The sequence below is a fragment of the Chrysemys picta genome, chromosome 24 (assembly GCF_011386835.1).
Source record: "Chrysemys picta bellii isolate R12L10 chromosome 24, ASM1138683v2, whole genome shotgun sequence".
In the NCBI taxonomy this organism is placed as follows: Eukaryota; Metazoa; Chordata; order Testudines; family Emydidae; genus Chrysemys; species Chrysemys picta.
In genome coordinates this window covers 9,432,452-9,445,934 of record NC_088814.1, presented here as the reverse complement: position 1 = coordinate 9,445,934, position 13,483 = coordinate 9,432,452, and the positions used below count along the sequence as shown (strand labels likewise).

General features: G+C 38.5%; 1 protein-coding gene across 1 annotated transcript in view; it reads left to right on the top strand.

The window, feature by feature from the left end:
• TANC2 (tetratricopeptide repeat, ankyrin repeat and coiled-coil containing 2) overlaps positions 1-13,483 on the top strand; it is a 508,124-nt gene that overhangs the window by 78,185 nt on the left and 416,456 nt on the right.

The following is a 13,483-nucleotide window of genomic DNA, read 5'->3' as shown; positions in this document are numbered from 1 at the left end:
TCCCCCCTCTGCCTTGGAGCTGCTCCTGGGAGCCTCCTGCTTGCTGTGCAGGTGGGGAAGATAGGTGGTTAATGTCATGGTGTCCCCCTCATCCCCACTCCTGCACCCCAACTACCCCATCTCCATGGGGGGGCGGAAACACGACAGGGCTCAGGACGGAGGGAGCTTCCTGGCAGCAGCAGCTAGGATTTGCTGATCTGATTAAAAAGGCAGTGTACTTAGAGTGGGGTCAGCCTACTTAAAGGAGCAATGCACGTCTCTCACTCTCACACGTGCACGCACACGCGCGCACACACACACACACACACACACACACACACAGTGTGTGTCTCTCTCTGCCGTGCTGCCTTGTAGAGTGTGAGGCTACATTAACGTCAATCGGTTAACCCTTGAGGGCTCAGCCAAAAGCTATTTCATCATTTAGCAGTAAGGCATTTCCTGGGAAATATCCCACCCTCTTCCACCCTCTGACTTCACCACCTCAACCAAGCTTCACAATCATCATAGCTGCGTACAGTATTAAATTGTTTGTTTAAAACTTATACTGTGTGTGTGTGTGTGTGTGTGTGTGTGTGTGTGTGTGTGTATGTGTCTTGTTTGATGAAAAAAATTTCCCTGGAACCTAACCCTCCCATTTACATTAATTCTTATTGGGAAGTTGGATTCGCTTAACATTGTTTCGCTAAAAGTCGCATTTTTCAGGAACATAACTACAACATTAAGAGAGGAGTTGCTGTACATACCTTTTTATCTATATCTTTGATTAAAAGTTACACTGAATTTTAAGTCATATTAAATTTTGCTCTTAATGATTTTACTGCCATATGTGTACTGTATGTGTGTTTAATTGAAGTGTGACCCAGCATGGTCTTCTATGGTGTCAAGTATCAGGGGGTAGCCGTGTTAGTCTGTATCTACAAAAACAACAAGGAGTCTGGTGGCACCTTAAACACTAACAGATTTATTTGGGCATGAGCTTTCGTGAGTAAAAACCTCACTTCTTCGGATGCATCCGAAGAAGTGAGGTTTTTACTCACGAAAGCACTACCTTTTGTAATCTAATTAGATATCTGCTCATGTCAGTATGTCTGCATGATAATCTGTTTATTGAAGCTTCAGGAAATGAGATGATAGTAGCAGAAGTCAAACCCAGGTCTCACTGTACAACATAGCAGAACCTTACTTCTACATCTGACAAGATATATAAAAATGGTAATATACCTATCACATCTCATCTCAGAAAAGCATAACATCTTGAACACCAGTGAGCTTCAGATAGTCACCAGTTTAAGTTCTAAACAGTTCCAAACCTGCTTTGTTTTTAAAATTAGAGACGATCAGGCCTATTAAGATTATGTTACGGTGGAATGATAGTGACACCATATTTGAGGCGGCAACAGAATTTTAATTTGGACAGGAGCTCCCTTTATTTCTCAGAAGTGTTGTAAAAGTGATGAAAATAAAATACACTGCCTAAATTTAATTTTTATTTGAATTTTTCATGTCGGGTTGGTGCAGATTTGATTCATACACACAGAACACTCTATTTTCTACAATGCTGTTGCTGGCACACTCAGTAAAACTTTCATTTCCATCTGCAACCGATATCGAAGAGCACTACATTGTACAACTTTATCAAACTCACATTCACAAAAACCTTAATAGCTGTCTCATTCTATTTAATCTACTGATCAGCACATCTGTCAGATTCTTTGCATTTGGGAAGTTATTCATCCATAACATTGCTGAGGTTGCTGTTAAAGTTTTGCATTAAAATGTGAGTTTGATGCAGTTAGGGTATGTGTTGCTCTTTGATATCGGTTGGAGATGGAAATGAAAGTGTTACAGAATTTTGAAGTATGTTATCGACAGTGTTGTAGGCAATAGGAATATGGCAAGGATTTAAGGATATTTTTTTTCTTTAACTTTTTATTTCCATGTGTTTAAGTTTTTTGATGGATGAAGTATAGCCTGCTGTCACCTTAACTGTCATTAAACAAAGTTTGTGCTTGTGTTAATAACTACTTACAAGTAATGTTACCTTGAGAAATATTGGTATCTTATGTACTGTACTGCAGCACACTCATTTGTTTATTTGTCTCTGTGTAACTTGATCAGTGTGATAAATGGAATTGATATCTGGAGGTATTCAGTAATTAAACGGAGAAAAATATAAATGTTTCCTGTTTGCATTGTGCTCTATATGTGGTTAATATTTATAATCTTCAGAAAGAAAGGCAGGATCCCCCCAGATATTAAATCTTGGTTTATAATATATTTGTTGGGTGAAATTGCCATTAATCCTTAGTTTGACACGTGTTCAGCTCCAGTAGTGAACAGTGTAATTGAGAATTTACTCAGAAATCAGTGTGGAAAGGACTAAGGTATATAGATTGGTTTCTTGACAGAGAAAACAAACAGAGTTTTAAAATTAAAATTGAATAAAATTAAAATGAATAAGCCATCAAAGTCCCTCCTTTTTACACTGCACTCCTTCCACCCGCCCTCCTACGGATGTGTTTACAGTAAGTATTAACCCACACTTTTTGGCTAGGTTTGATCTATGAGAGATGCTGTGCGTGTCTTTTCTATCTGTGAAGAAGAAGTTTGGAAAATATTACTATACATTTTTATTATAGTCTACAGAACTTTTATAGCCTACCAATTTAAATATAGATTTTCATTGGGGGGAGAGAGAGAGAGAGAGAGAGAGAGAGAGACTATGTGTATTTGCTGGGAGACCATAGCAAGTGGTAGAGGAATGGGATGGGCACTCAGTAAGGTGAGGAAATAAGAGGGAACATGCACTTTTAAGGGATCAAGGAGCCTCTGTCATGTTCCTTTTTTGTTCCTTTGAGACAAGGGTACATTGATGATGCTGTTTGGCGCTGTCCAAGTCAGAGCAGCTGGCTTGGGAAGCTCTTCCACTTCATCCAGGCTCAGGCTTAGCACCTAGCTGCAATCTGTATACTAAAATCATTCGGAATTTCCCCTTTGTAGTGGAGGAGGAGGACAGGCAGACTGGAGTGGAGAATTCTTACTCTTTAATTATGTATGTTACAGCTAGATAGACAAGAAAGTTAGTAGAAGTCAAGAGAGTAGCCAGTTTTCTCAATAAACTAACTTCTGTAGCCCTGAAAAGCCTTTGTAAGCCAAAAGGGTAAATTCATCTGCCAATTCTAAGGCTCTTAAATTATAGAATCCATGGTGCCTTACCCATATTTCTGAAATCAGCATCTGAGACAGTACATGATACCAAATCTTGTGGGCTTGAACATGACCCATATCTTACAAGTTTTTGTTGAAACCTCTTTCATAGCTACTTTCAGCAACTTTCTTGTATATTTCTTTCTGGTATTTTTTGTTGCTGTAACTTTGAATAGATGGATTGTGGAGCTGTTATACCATTATGAAGGAACTCTTTATGCACTTCTAGACAGACACAGCAGACTTGAGTTCCAGTGTTACTTAATCAACATTAAACTCTGATTTTGATTGTGGTCAGGACTTCTTTTTAGCATTTACTGTTCATTATCCTCATCTATAGAAAAGAAACACATTAATTGTCAGAAATGCTTTGAATTTCATATAATGACTAACACATTCAGAAGATCTGATAGCCCAGGCTCTATTCTATTTTGAAGTTTAGTCAGCCAGGCATACCTCCCTCAGTCCATAGCCAAACTCGGAATAATTTCACATGGAGGTCTGCACAAAGAATAGAATATGCCTGTATAATATCTAAACTTTTAGTTATTAATTCAGTACCTTGTTGTTCCATTTAATATCACTTGGTGAGGGGGAAAAGCTCACCTTTAGGAGCATGGCTAGTTCTGCTTTTTGTTTCTCTTCCTTCCCCATTTTCCATTCACTATTTGCAGTGGTTGCCGGTACCCCACTTCCCATGTGCTTAACTCCCAATTTCTTTTCCATTCATCTGCTAAAATCATCCAGAGCTAAATAGCTAGTATGATCACTGGGCATTGAAGTTGACACTAGGTGCGTCTACTCTGCATGCTTCTTTCAGTGCCATAAAGTGTACATACCTATGTAGCTCTCCAGCACAGGTATAAATAGCAGTGTAGACAGCGAGGCATGGCTTAGGCGAGTAAAGTAAAGATACGTCTGAAAATGTCTCTCTACTCACCCAAGCCAGGCCTACCTGTCTACACTGCTATTTTTAGCAGTGCAGTGTCCCACTACCTCCTTGCTGCTGGAGCTTTTCCCCACCACAAGAAGACTCTGGCAGCAGGAAAAGGCTCTGGCAGGGAAGAGGCAGCAGGAAAAGGTTCTGAAAGCTCTCTGCAGCTGGAGTCCTTCTCCTACCGCAGTGAACGTCTCTGGGTGCAGGGAAAGAGCTTTGCCAGATCCCTACTGCTGGAGCCCTTCCTCAGCGGGGAGGTGCTGAAGCCTTTTCCTGCTGCCCTCCCTCCCCCAAACACACCAGAGCCTTTCATTGACAAGTATAGCAACACACCAAAGTGTGACCATCGTCAGAGATATGTAGTGTAGACGTACCCTCAGAGTCATCAGACTGCTGACTCAGGCAGACAGCACAGTTAATGCTCTGTTCACTTGCAACAGTGAGGGCTAGAAATGTACTTTAAAAAAATGAAACACAATCTGAGTATGTAGTACGGGCCACGTGTTTGATACTCCTGAAATAAGAGAGACAAGGTGGGCGAGGTAATTTTTTTTTTTAATTATTATTATTGTCTGGCATTGTTGTGAGTTTAAGCTCCCAGGCTCGTCTTTTGAAAATGTTGTGCAGTGTCCTTTGAGGACAAGGGCTGAGAGGTCAGATATGGAATGGTCATACTGTTAAAAGTGTTTGCCCAGAAGTGATATGGTGTTCTTGTCTTTTATCATTTTAATATGTGACTTCATTTGAGAGGATAGTGATTGTCTAGTTTCACCCACATACTTGTTCAAAACTCCATATCTACCCTCTAAGTCCTCATCCTCAAAGGAAACCTGCACAACATCTTCAAAAAGATGAGCCTGGGATCTTAAAATTCATAACTCTGCTAGACACCAAAAAGCATGGACTCAGTAGAGATGCTGGTTTTATGTCTCAATACAATAATCTGTAACCTACTATCTTTCTTTTGTCCAGTGACTGCAGGGCTGTTAACACCCTACTTCATTTTGAATGGTGCCTTGCAATATATTTTAATTACTTATGCTTAGGCTGACCATATTTCCCAAATGGAAAATGGGACACTGCGTGGGGCTAGTCTCAGCCCTCCCCCTGTGCCTGGCTGGCCCAAGCCCCCCTCCCCACATGGGGCTAGTGTCGCTGTTCCCTGAGCCCTGCCTGCCCCCTGCCCGAGCGCTGCCTTCCCATCTGCACAGGGCCGGTGTCACTGCACACCCCCTATCCTGCACATTGTTCCACACCCCACTTTTTGACAAAAGTGAGCATTTGTCCCATTTGCTCTTGCCAACTGATCAAATTGGCAAGAGCAAACGGGACAAATGCCCACTTTTGCCAAAAAAGTCGGGTCTGCCAGGACAGGGCTTAAAAAAGGGAGTGTCCGGCCAAAATGGGACATATGGTCACCCTGCTTATGCTTAACAATCTTGTATTTAGCTATGACACTGATTATCTTTCCCAGACCTGAGGAGAAATTCTGTGGAGCTTGAAAGCTGGTCTCTTTCACCAACAGAATTTGGTCCAATAAAAGATATCACCTCACCCATCTTGTCTCTCTTATATCCTGGAACCAAAGGCTACAACAACACTGCAAACTCTTGAAATAGTCAGTATGTATATAAGGATATGAGATCTAAAGAAACCAAAGAGAAAAGATGCTGAACAATACTGTTCCATTTCCTATTTGTGTGAAGGAAAAGAATGTTTGTTGCAAGTGGTATAAATACTCCAGAATGGAAGAGGAACGTTACACTTCCTATAGAAGCTTTGGAACAATATAAGGTATTATTGCACACACTCCTTTCCCCGGGGAGAGGATAAGAGAACAAATGTGCCAGATGTTAGTCACATTGCTTAATGCACTACTGGAAGTTGTTCTGATATTACAGTGAGGAGCATGGTATATGAATCCATATAGAATAGAATGGATCTCTCTCTTTCTCTATCTCTATTTTTTTTTAGTCAAAGTAATATTTGGCTGTTTCTCTCAGATAAAGAGATTAAAAAATAGCTTCTCCTCTCTCTTATTGTCTTTGTTTTTTACTGACAGTTGACCGCATTGTCAGGCAAATTTTCTTCCATGTCAATTTTTAGACATCAGCAATTCATTTAGAACCTTGTTTATGGCCAATGTACCAATTTGCTTAGGTAGTTTCCAAAGTGGTTGCCATGTTGTTGACATTACTAAATTAATTCTTAAATTTCATATGTATACTGCAGTGAGGTATTTATACTGTACTACTGTGGTGAATGGCTCTTGCTTAATGGTATCCACTGTAGCTGGAACCCTGAGAGGTTGATTGTCATTCAGAGTTTTATGACATTAAAGTTCTTTGTCAAGATACTTTGCAGTCTCTTGTTGCAGGAATGGATTATATGGGCACCTGTCCATATTAATAGATGTGTAGACTTTGAGGCAGTTTCATAAAATGAAGTAATGTGGAGTATTAAATATATTTTTAGAGGCCCACGGAACTATATATCCCTTTGCATTCATGTTCCTGATCCTCCTGAAAATTGAATAGTAGACAAGTAAACATGTATTGTGCTTTCCACATCAAGGCCCAGTCTTGATTGATTTGATATTGATCGCTAATGTTAAAATATTCCCTTTCATTCATCTTTCCAGTCTTGTAGTGTGGATGCATAACCTTCCAAATATGGACATTTTTTAATTGTACAAAATGTGAATGAGAGGTTACAATTCTGAAGTAAAATTTTTTTATTTGGCTTGCTTTTTCCAGGCAGATGGGGACTGACAAGAGAAGGAAAATGTTTTGCTGATTAAATATATGACCAGATTTATGAATAGGTGTAATTTGTAATAGTCCACATCAGCTGTACTATATTGATTTAACACTACATGTTTCAAATCTGCCTCTGATGAAATAAGTTGTTTCATTGGAAACTACTGATTGACTGCTTGGAGAAGGATGAAAACAAGAGTCTGTAAGGAGGAACAGTGTCCTAATGTAACGTGTAACTACACTGGAAAATAATATATTTCAAATGTTGAATGTTGGCCCATCAATCTGTAACATGATATATGAATTCATTGCTGATTCTGTATCTTAATAAATATATTTAATTCTGATTCTTTGCCATGCAAGCAAGAAAAAAAATCAATAAATCTTTCAAGCTGTTTTCTTTGTAAAGAATAATTTAGGAGCTTGGTATTGGGTTATCTACTAGCTTTTAACTTCTGGTGAAATTAAATATGATGGGCTAAGTTAATAAAAAAGTAGTTTTGTTTCAGTCTAATGTAATATGAAAAGGAATTTATCACCCTGTCAGATTACTAGATAGTTAACCATTATCCCTTGGTGATAAAAATTGAAAATAAAAATCCCCAAAAATAATCAGCCACAAAGTATTTTTCCCAGAAATACAATAAATATTCAAAGAATGTTACTTTTATGACGTTGTCATATTGCTTGTTTCTGGTTTGGTGGAGGTATACTGTCCAGAAAAACAAAATCTGCTCTCTGAGTTGACCAAGATTAATTCTTGACAGAATTCTGCAGAGATGAGGTTATTTGCCTGTACAAACATCTTTTATAAAAAACAGATTCTTATTTAAATTACCTCATATTAAAATTATTTTAAATTGATTGTTAAATATGCAGTTATTACAACTAATAAACTATGATGCTTCATTATTTAGATATCACAGCTGTATGCGGATTGTAAGAGTATTTCTTTACTAATTTAGCTCAACATATTAAAATTTAACAGGAATATAATGTTCATTGACTTCTTGCTTGTACTGTAATATTTGTCTGTCACTTCTAAAACAAATTTCTCAGTTTCATTTCAACATTTATTGTACCACTCTCAATCTGGGCATAAACTCATCTTCCATTAATATTGTTTCTTAATTAAAAAATAAACCAATAATTTGACATTACTGTGGATTTCTGTTCAAGAAACCCAGAGCTCTACAATGGCACACTAGTTGGAAATGAAGAAAAAGGAATTTAACAGAATTGTGTAGGTGTGAAACTTGAATGGGGTTTGCCCTCGCTGGTGTAATCAAGCCCTCATTTGCCTGAATGCTAAAACTAATGAAAGTTTTGGAGGAACAATATTTGGAATATAAAAATAAAGTGTTTAAGGGAGTATTATGTCTCCCCAAATATTATTTTGCTGTTAATCTCATTCCAGTTGAATTTTATGATAGTTTAAAGAGGGCAGCTTCAAGAACATTAAAAACTGGAGAAATATAGTAGGAAGAATTGGCCTGTGTTACAGGACTTGAAACTGGTAGTGAGGATCTGATAGTTTAGCAATGAAAGAACAGTCCTTCAATCAACAAGTTTTTCTACTCTATTTCATTTTTGTGTTTTTTGAGTGTTTTTGTTATAATGAGGAGAGCAAAAATAAGAAAAAATAGAACAGCCCCACCGCCCCCCATTTGGATTTTGGGCTCTCACTTCTCAGCGGCCTTCACTGTTACGTAGAAATGTTATGGTCTCCTGTATCCTCAAGCTTTTATATTACACCACCCTGTAAACTTGAGTGAGGCCTAAACAGGAATCCTGCTTGCTGAAAACCTGGTAGGGGCTATGAGTTTTATCAGTAAAGCACTTAATCTGTGCTTCATCAGTGTTGTTCACATGTTGCATTTAAATTATAGAACATTTTCAAAATAAATACCATTGGGAGTTGCATAAGTATTATGATAGTGTCCCTGCCTCCCAAAGCAAACTTCTTAGGGTACGTCTACAAATAAAGGGTATAATAGGCTAGCACGAATAACAGTAGCAATGACGATGGGATGGCATGGACCCTGGTGTGAGCTAGCAACCCAACTATACATACCTAGGGTTCTTGGCAGGCTTCTATTGGGGTGGCTAGCTTGCACTGAAGCCCACGTTAACACATCTTCACTACTGTTGCTGCTCTCACTACCTCGTTTAAAGCTACAGTTACAGTTTACTTTGCAGTGTAGTGGTACCTTTATGGACATTGTAAATTGGAAATAAAATCTACAATGGAAATATAATCTTTCGTCAAGTAATTGCACATATCCATTCCACTTCAGGTGTGTGTGTGCCCATATGAGAAATTACCATAGGCTGCCTGATGAGGGGAAATTTAAGAGTATATTGGAATCATTCAGTAGTTGAAGTGTTGCTTCCTTCACTCTCCCTTTGCTGTGCAATTTTCTTTACTTTTTCTTTTTTTGGTTATTTAAAGCAAGATAGAGCTAGATACACTTTTAGCTGAGAATTTTGAATACAGCTACAAGTTATGACTTAATGTGATTTATTACCTGGTTTTATGTTCACTGTTGATTTACTTTCTACGTAACGAGGTGTATGTTCATTTAAAAATATATATATAAATAATGTACTGTTGTAATGGTGGCCTCTCCCCTTTAGGGAGTAGAGGGGCCACGGGCCAGCCAACCCTGTTGGCATGGGCCTTTAAGGAAACAAGGGTTCAGGGGAGTGGCAGATCAGCTGGGGAATCGGGAGCATGTGTTGACAAGGTAGTGAAGAGTTAAAGCCCAGCTCTTGATTGATGTGCAAAGGAAGAAAGAGGGCAGACAGCTTGAGGAGGAAAATGGCATGGGGAAGCCTGCCTGAACCAAATGTAGCACCACGAAGGAGGGTTTGGGGGCCCTGAACTAAGGGGAAGGCACAAGTCCTAGGATTTAGGGAGGCTTTGTGGAGTGGGGATGAAACCCAGATATTGGTGGTCCGAGGACACCAGCTCTAAGTGTTGCACAGTCCCGTGATGGCTGTGGAATCCTTTAAGGAAGAGCGAAAAGTTTGTAATTCTAGGGACCAGGGCAGGAGGAGACCTGTGGGAAAGACTCACCAGTGGCTGCAGTGTGATTGGCAGAGCACCTTGAGTCAGGGGGAAGTGGAAACCTGGACCCTTGGAACACAAGTGAATTGGAAACCTCAAGAGGGACAGGTTTGGTCCTGAATGGCTAAAGGAGATCGCTTCATAAATACTCCATTGCTTAGATCCCAAGAAGGGGGAATGTTTCTTTAAGTACTTTAGACTGTGACTTAGTTATTGGGAGAATAAGGAGTGAGCTGAGGGCAGGGTACCTGCAGGGCAATACCATGCCACAAGGAGGCATTTTCTGGGATGGTGCCCTGCAACAACAGCCCATAATATTTTTGACAAAGATGCATAATATATTTTGGATTTCTTGAATACAAATCCTTCTGTATGTAAGTTAAAGAGTAAGCATTTCAAACATGGTTAAAAGTATTGTGGCTTTTTTCATGTGGGATCTCAATGAACACATCGGCCTTTGAAATGATAATTCTTTGCAGTCTTGCTTATATGAAGTAACTATAGTCAGCAAACTAGGTCAGTAAAGTCAAGCTAAAGATGTCTGTGTGTTGTGATGTGGTCTTGGTAATTCTGGCTGATTAGAAATACACTAGTAGTTGTAGCATTATAATGCCTTCTCATTATTCCTCTCTTCCAAAAAGGGCTGAGCAATAATTTTAAAGAAATGTGGTTTCAATTTGTTTTGACTCAGCTTTTGTTTTTTTTCTGTTATGTTTTATGGTACTGTGGTTCACAAACACATATAATTCAGAGTATTTCTAAAAAAGGAACATCAGTTGCATAAATATGTATTTATAGTTATATACAATGCCATTGCTTAAAAAGTTAAGTACTGTTGCAGCACTGAACACTGGATTTTGCTGGTTCCTGTGGTTATCTTTTGATTGGTGCTTTCAAAACAGTGTCGGTGAGATTTTAGCAGTGGTTTGTATACAATAAAATTCTCTTTCTCTGTGTCTGTTGGTGTTTAATATTTCTTTTCCTGTCTTGTGGGTCACAGACGTACTTGTGCAGTAGAAACAATGCTGTCAACATCTTTTATAGCTATACCTGGTAAGCTATTTCATAGCTTCAACAATATTTTAGTTTGGACATGTTTTTTCTGCAGTAGACTGTTCTTCCACTATGACTAACAATCCTCTAATCTTTAAATATGGAATGCGACTCTGTTATTGGCTTTGAGTACTGTTAGAGTTGTAAGCAGATGGTAAAGAACAAAGTATTTGTTTTATTTTAAAAAACACAAGAAAAAAATGAGTTACAAAGTTATTTCTGAGACACTCTAAGGAATGTTAATGTAAACTCCTCATATTTGGTTCCATTTTATGTCAGATTCATATCTATATTTTACTATGTCCTCTTTGAAACCTGGCAGTACTTTCTGTCCCCCCCCCCTTTTTTTATGTGTTGGATATACAACTTAGTGAGGAGTTTTAAAACACATTTTTATTCTCCCTTTTCTCTTCTTTGGAGATAAAATTAAAACCAGATGTGTAATTCAAATAATTATGGATTAAACAGCCACAGTAACTCAAATCTCAAAGAATCTACATGTCTGCTTAAGCAACTGCACAAGTAGCATGGTGATTGATAGTGATATAAGTGGGTCACAATATCTTTTGTGAAGAGTAGAAATACTGTATGCAGCTGAATCTTGGCTACAGTCTGTAGTTTTGATGCACAGCCATTCTTTTTACCATATCCAATTCACCAGTCCTGGTATTGCTGGGAATTCCAGTCCAAGGCTGTTATGACAGAGACAGGCCAATAGATACTTGGATCCCGTACAGTCAAATTTCTAGCCTATCGAGGCAGGGGACACCTCAACTCACTTCCAGTTCACTACTTCTACAGCTTGCCATTTCTCTCTCTTTCTGTCTCAGGCCTTTTGCCAGGCCCCTTTTCTACTACCATTTCCGGCCCCAGGATGATTTGTACTCCTTTAAGTGCCCTCATACTGTTTCCTTACCTGACTGTTCTGCAGAGTGATGATCTTTATTGAGTATAAAAGTGTGTCTTCCTGACACTTATAGCACTTAGTCTTTGTACATAGAACAAATTTTCTGGGAATTTACAAGTAAATCCATTAATTAGCTTATGAGTTAAAATTGATTTTATAATGGGTCCTTCAAGGAATCTTCAAGAAATTTCACATCTGGCATCAGAACTGTTTTGGTCCTTGATGATCTTAATAACAGACTTTGCAAACTTAACTTCTAGATAGAGTGCACAGAGGTCTTGTGCAAAGGGTAAATTTCTCTCTCTGTGGGTATTTATTTATTTTAGTATTAATAGTCATTTTTTGCCTTTAATCTTAACTGAAAGTTTCTTCAGCAAAGGTGGAAGAATAATGTTCTACCACAGAGAATGCTGTTATGGGTTAGAAATAACTGCCACCTTACATCAAGGATAAATATAAAGAAGACATTACAAAGAAGTGTCTGAAACAATAACAGCGCCCAAAACACAAGCATGTGAAAAGCTTGAGTAAAAGCCATACAGTGTATACCCTTTAGAACAAAGAGTTTCAAATGCAAGCACTAGAGCTTGGATTGGTGGAACTGGGTTTGTCTGTGTGTGTATGAGAAAAGGAGTAGAAAGAGGCAAAAGGGGCAGAAAAATCTAATATGATTTTAACAATCAGTTAAATCCAGAATCGGGACGGAACACCTTAAACGTAACCCTGTGGTTACTGTATTTTATAACAGACTTAGTAAGAGGATCTAATTGTGTATGTATATGAAATTTGTCTCAAATATCAAAGGTCTATATGGAATTCCAAGTATTTTAACTCCCCAGTATTATTGTAATCGTATCTATAGAGTGTTCATGTATTACAGAAACATTCCATAAAGCTTGTCTCCATTGACCGACAGGTTGTATTTAATATTCTGCATCTTCAGAATAGTCGTTTATTATGCAAAGACTTTGCCTCATTGAAAATGGTTGTCTTGGCTCATAAACTTGTACTTTTAGGTGGGATATTTTTATGAAACTGTTCTGAGTTTTAATGTTTCAGATTGGCTTGGAGATCCCTTGGTATGCACTGTTATCTCTGAACAGTCAAATCACAATATCAATCATTTTCTTTCCCTGGCTGTAGTATAACATTTTTCATATCAAGTGTTACAAGGTACGTCTGCGCTGCAATAAAACACTCACGGATGGCCCATGTCCCCTGACTCAAGCTCATGGGACTCAGGCTATGGGACTATAAAATCTCAGTGTAACTGTCCACTCTCGAGCTGGAAGTGGGGAAGGTCACTGACACGGGCCAGACATGGCTGTTTTATTGCAGAGTAGACATACCCACAATGGTTGAAAGTAATAGCTGACTAGAGCACGTAGAACTCGTGTCTATAGTTTGATTTCATGTGGTAATGAGCATGAAGAGAAAACGAGGGATAATTAATGATATGTTTACAGGTCTCTGTGTAAATAACTGTAAATGTTCTCAGGAATTGTTACTTAATTGAGAAGGATGGAAGGTAGCATGGAAGATAGCATATT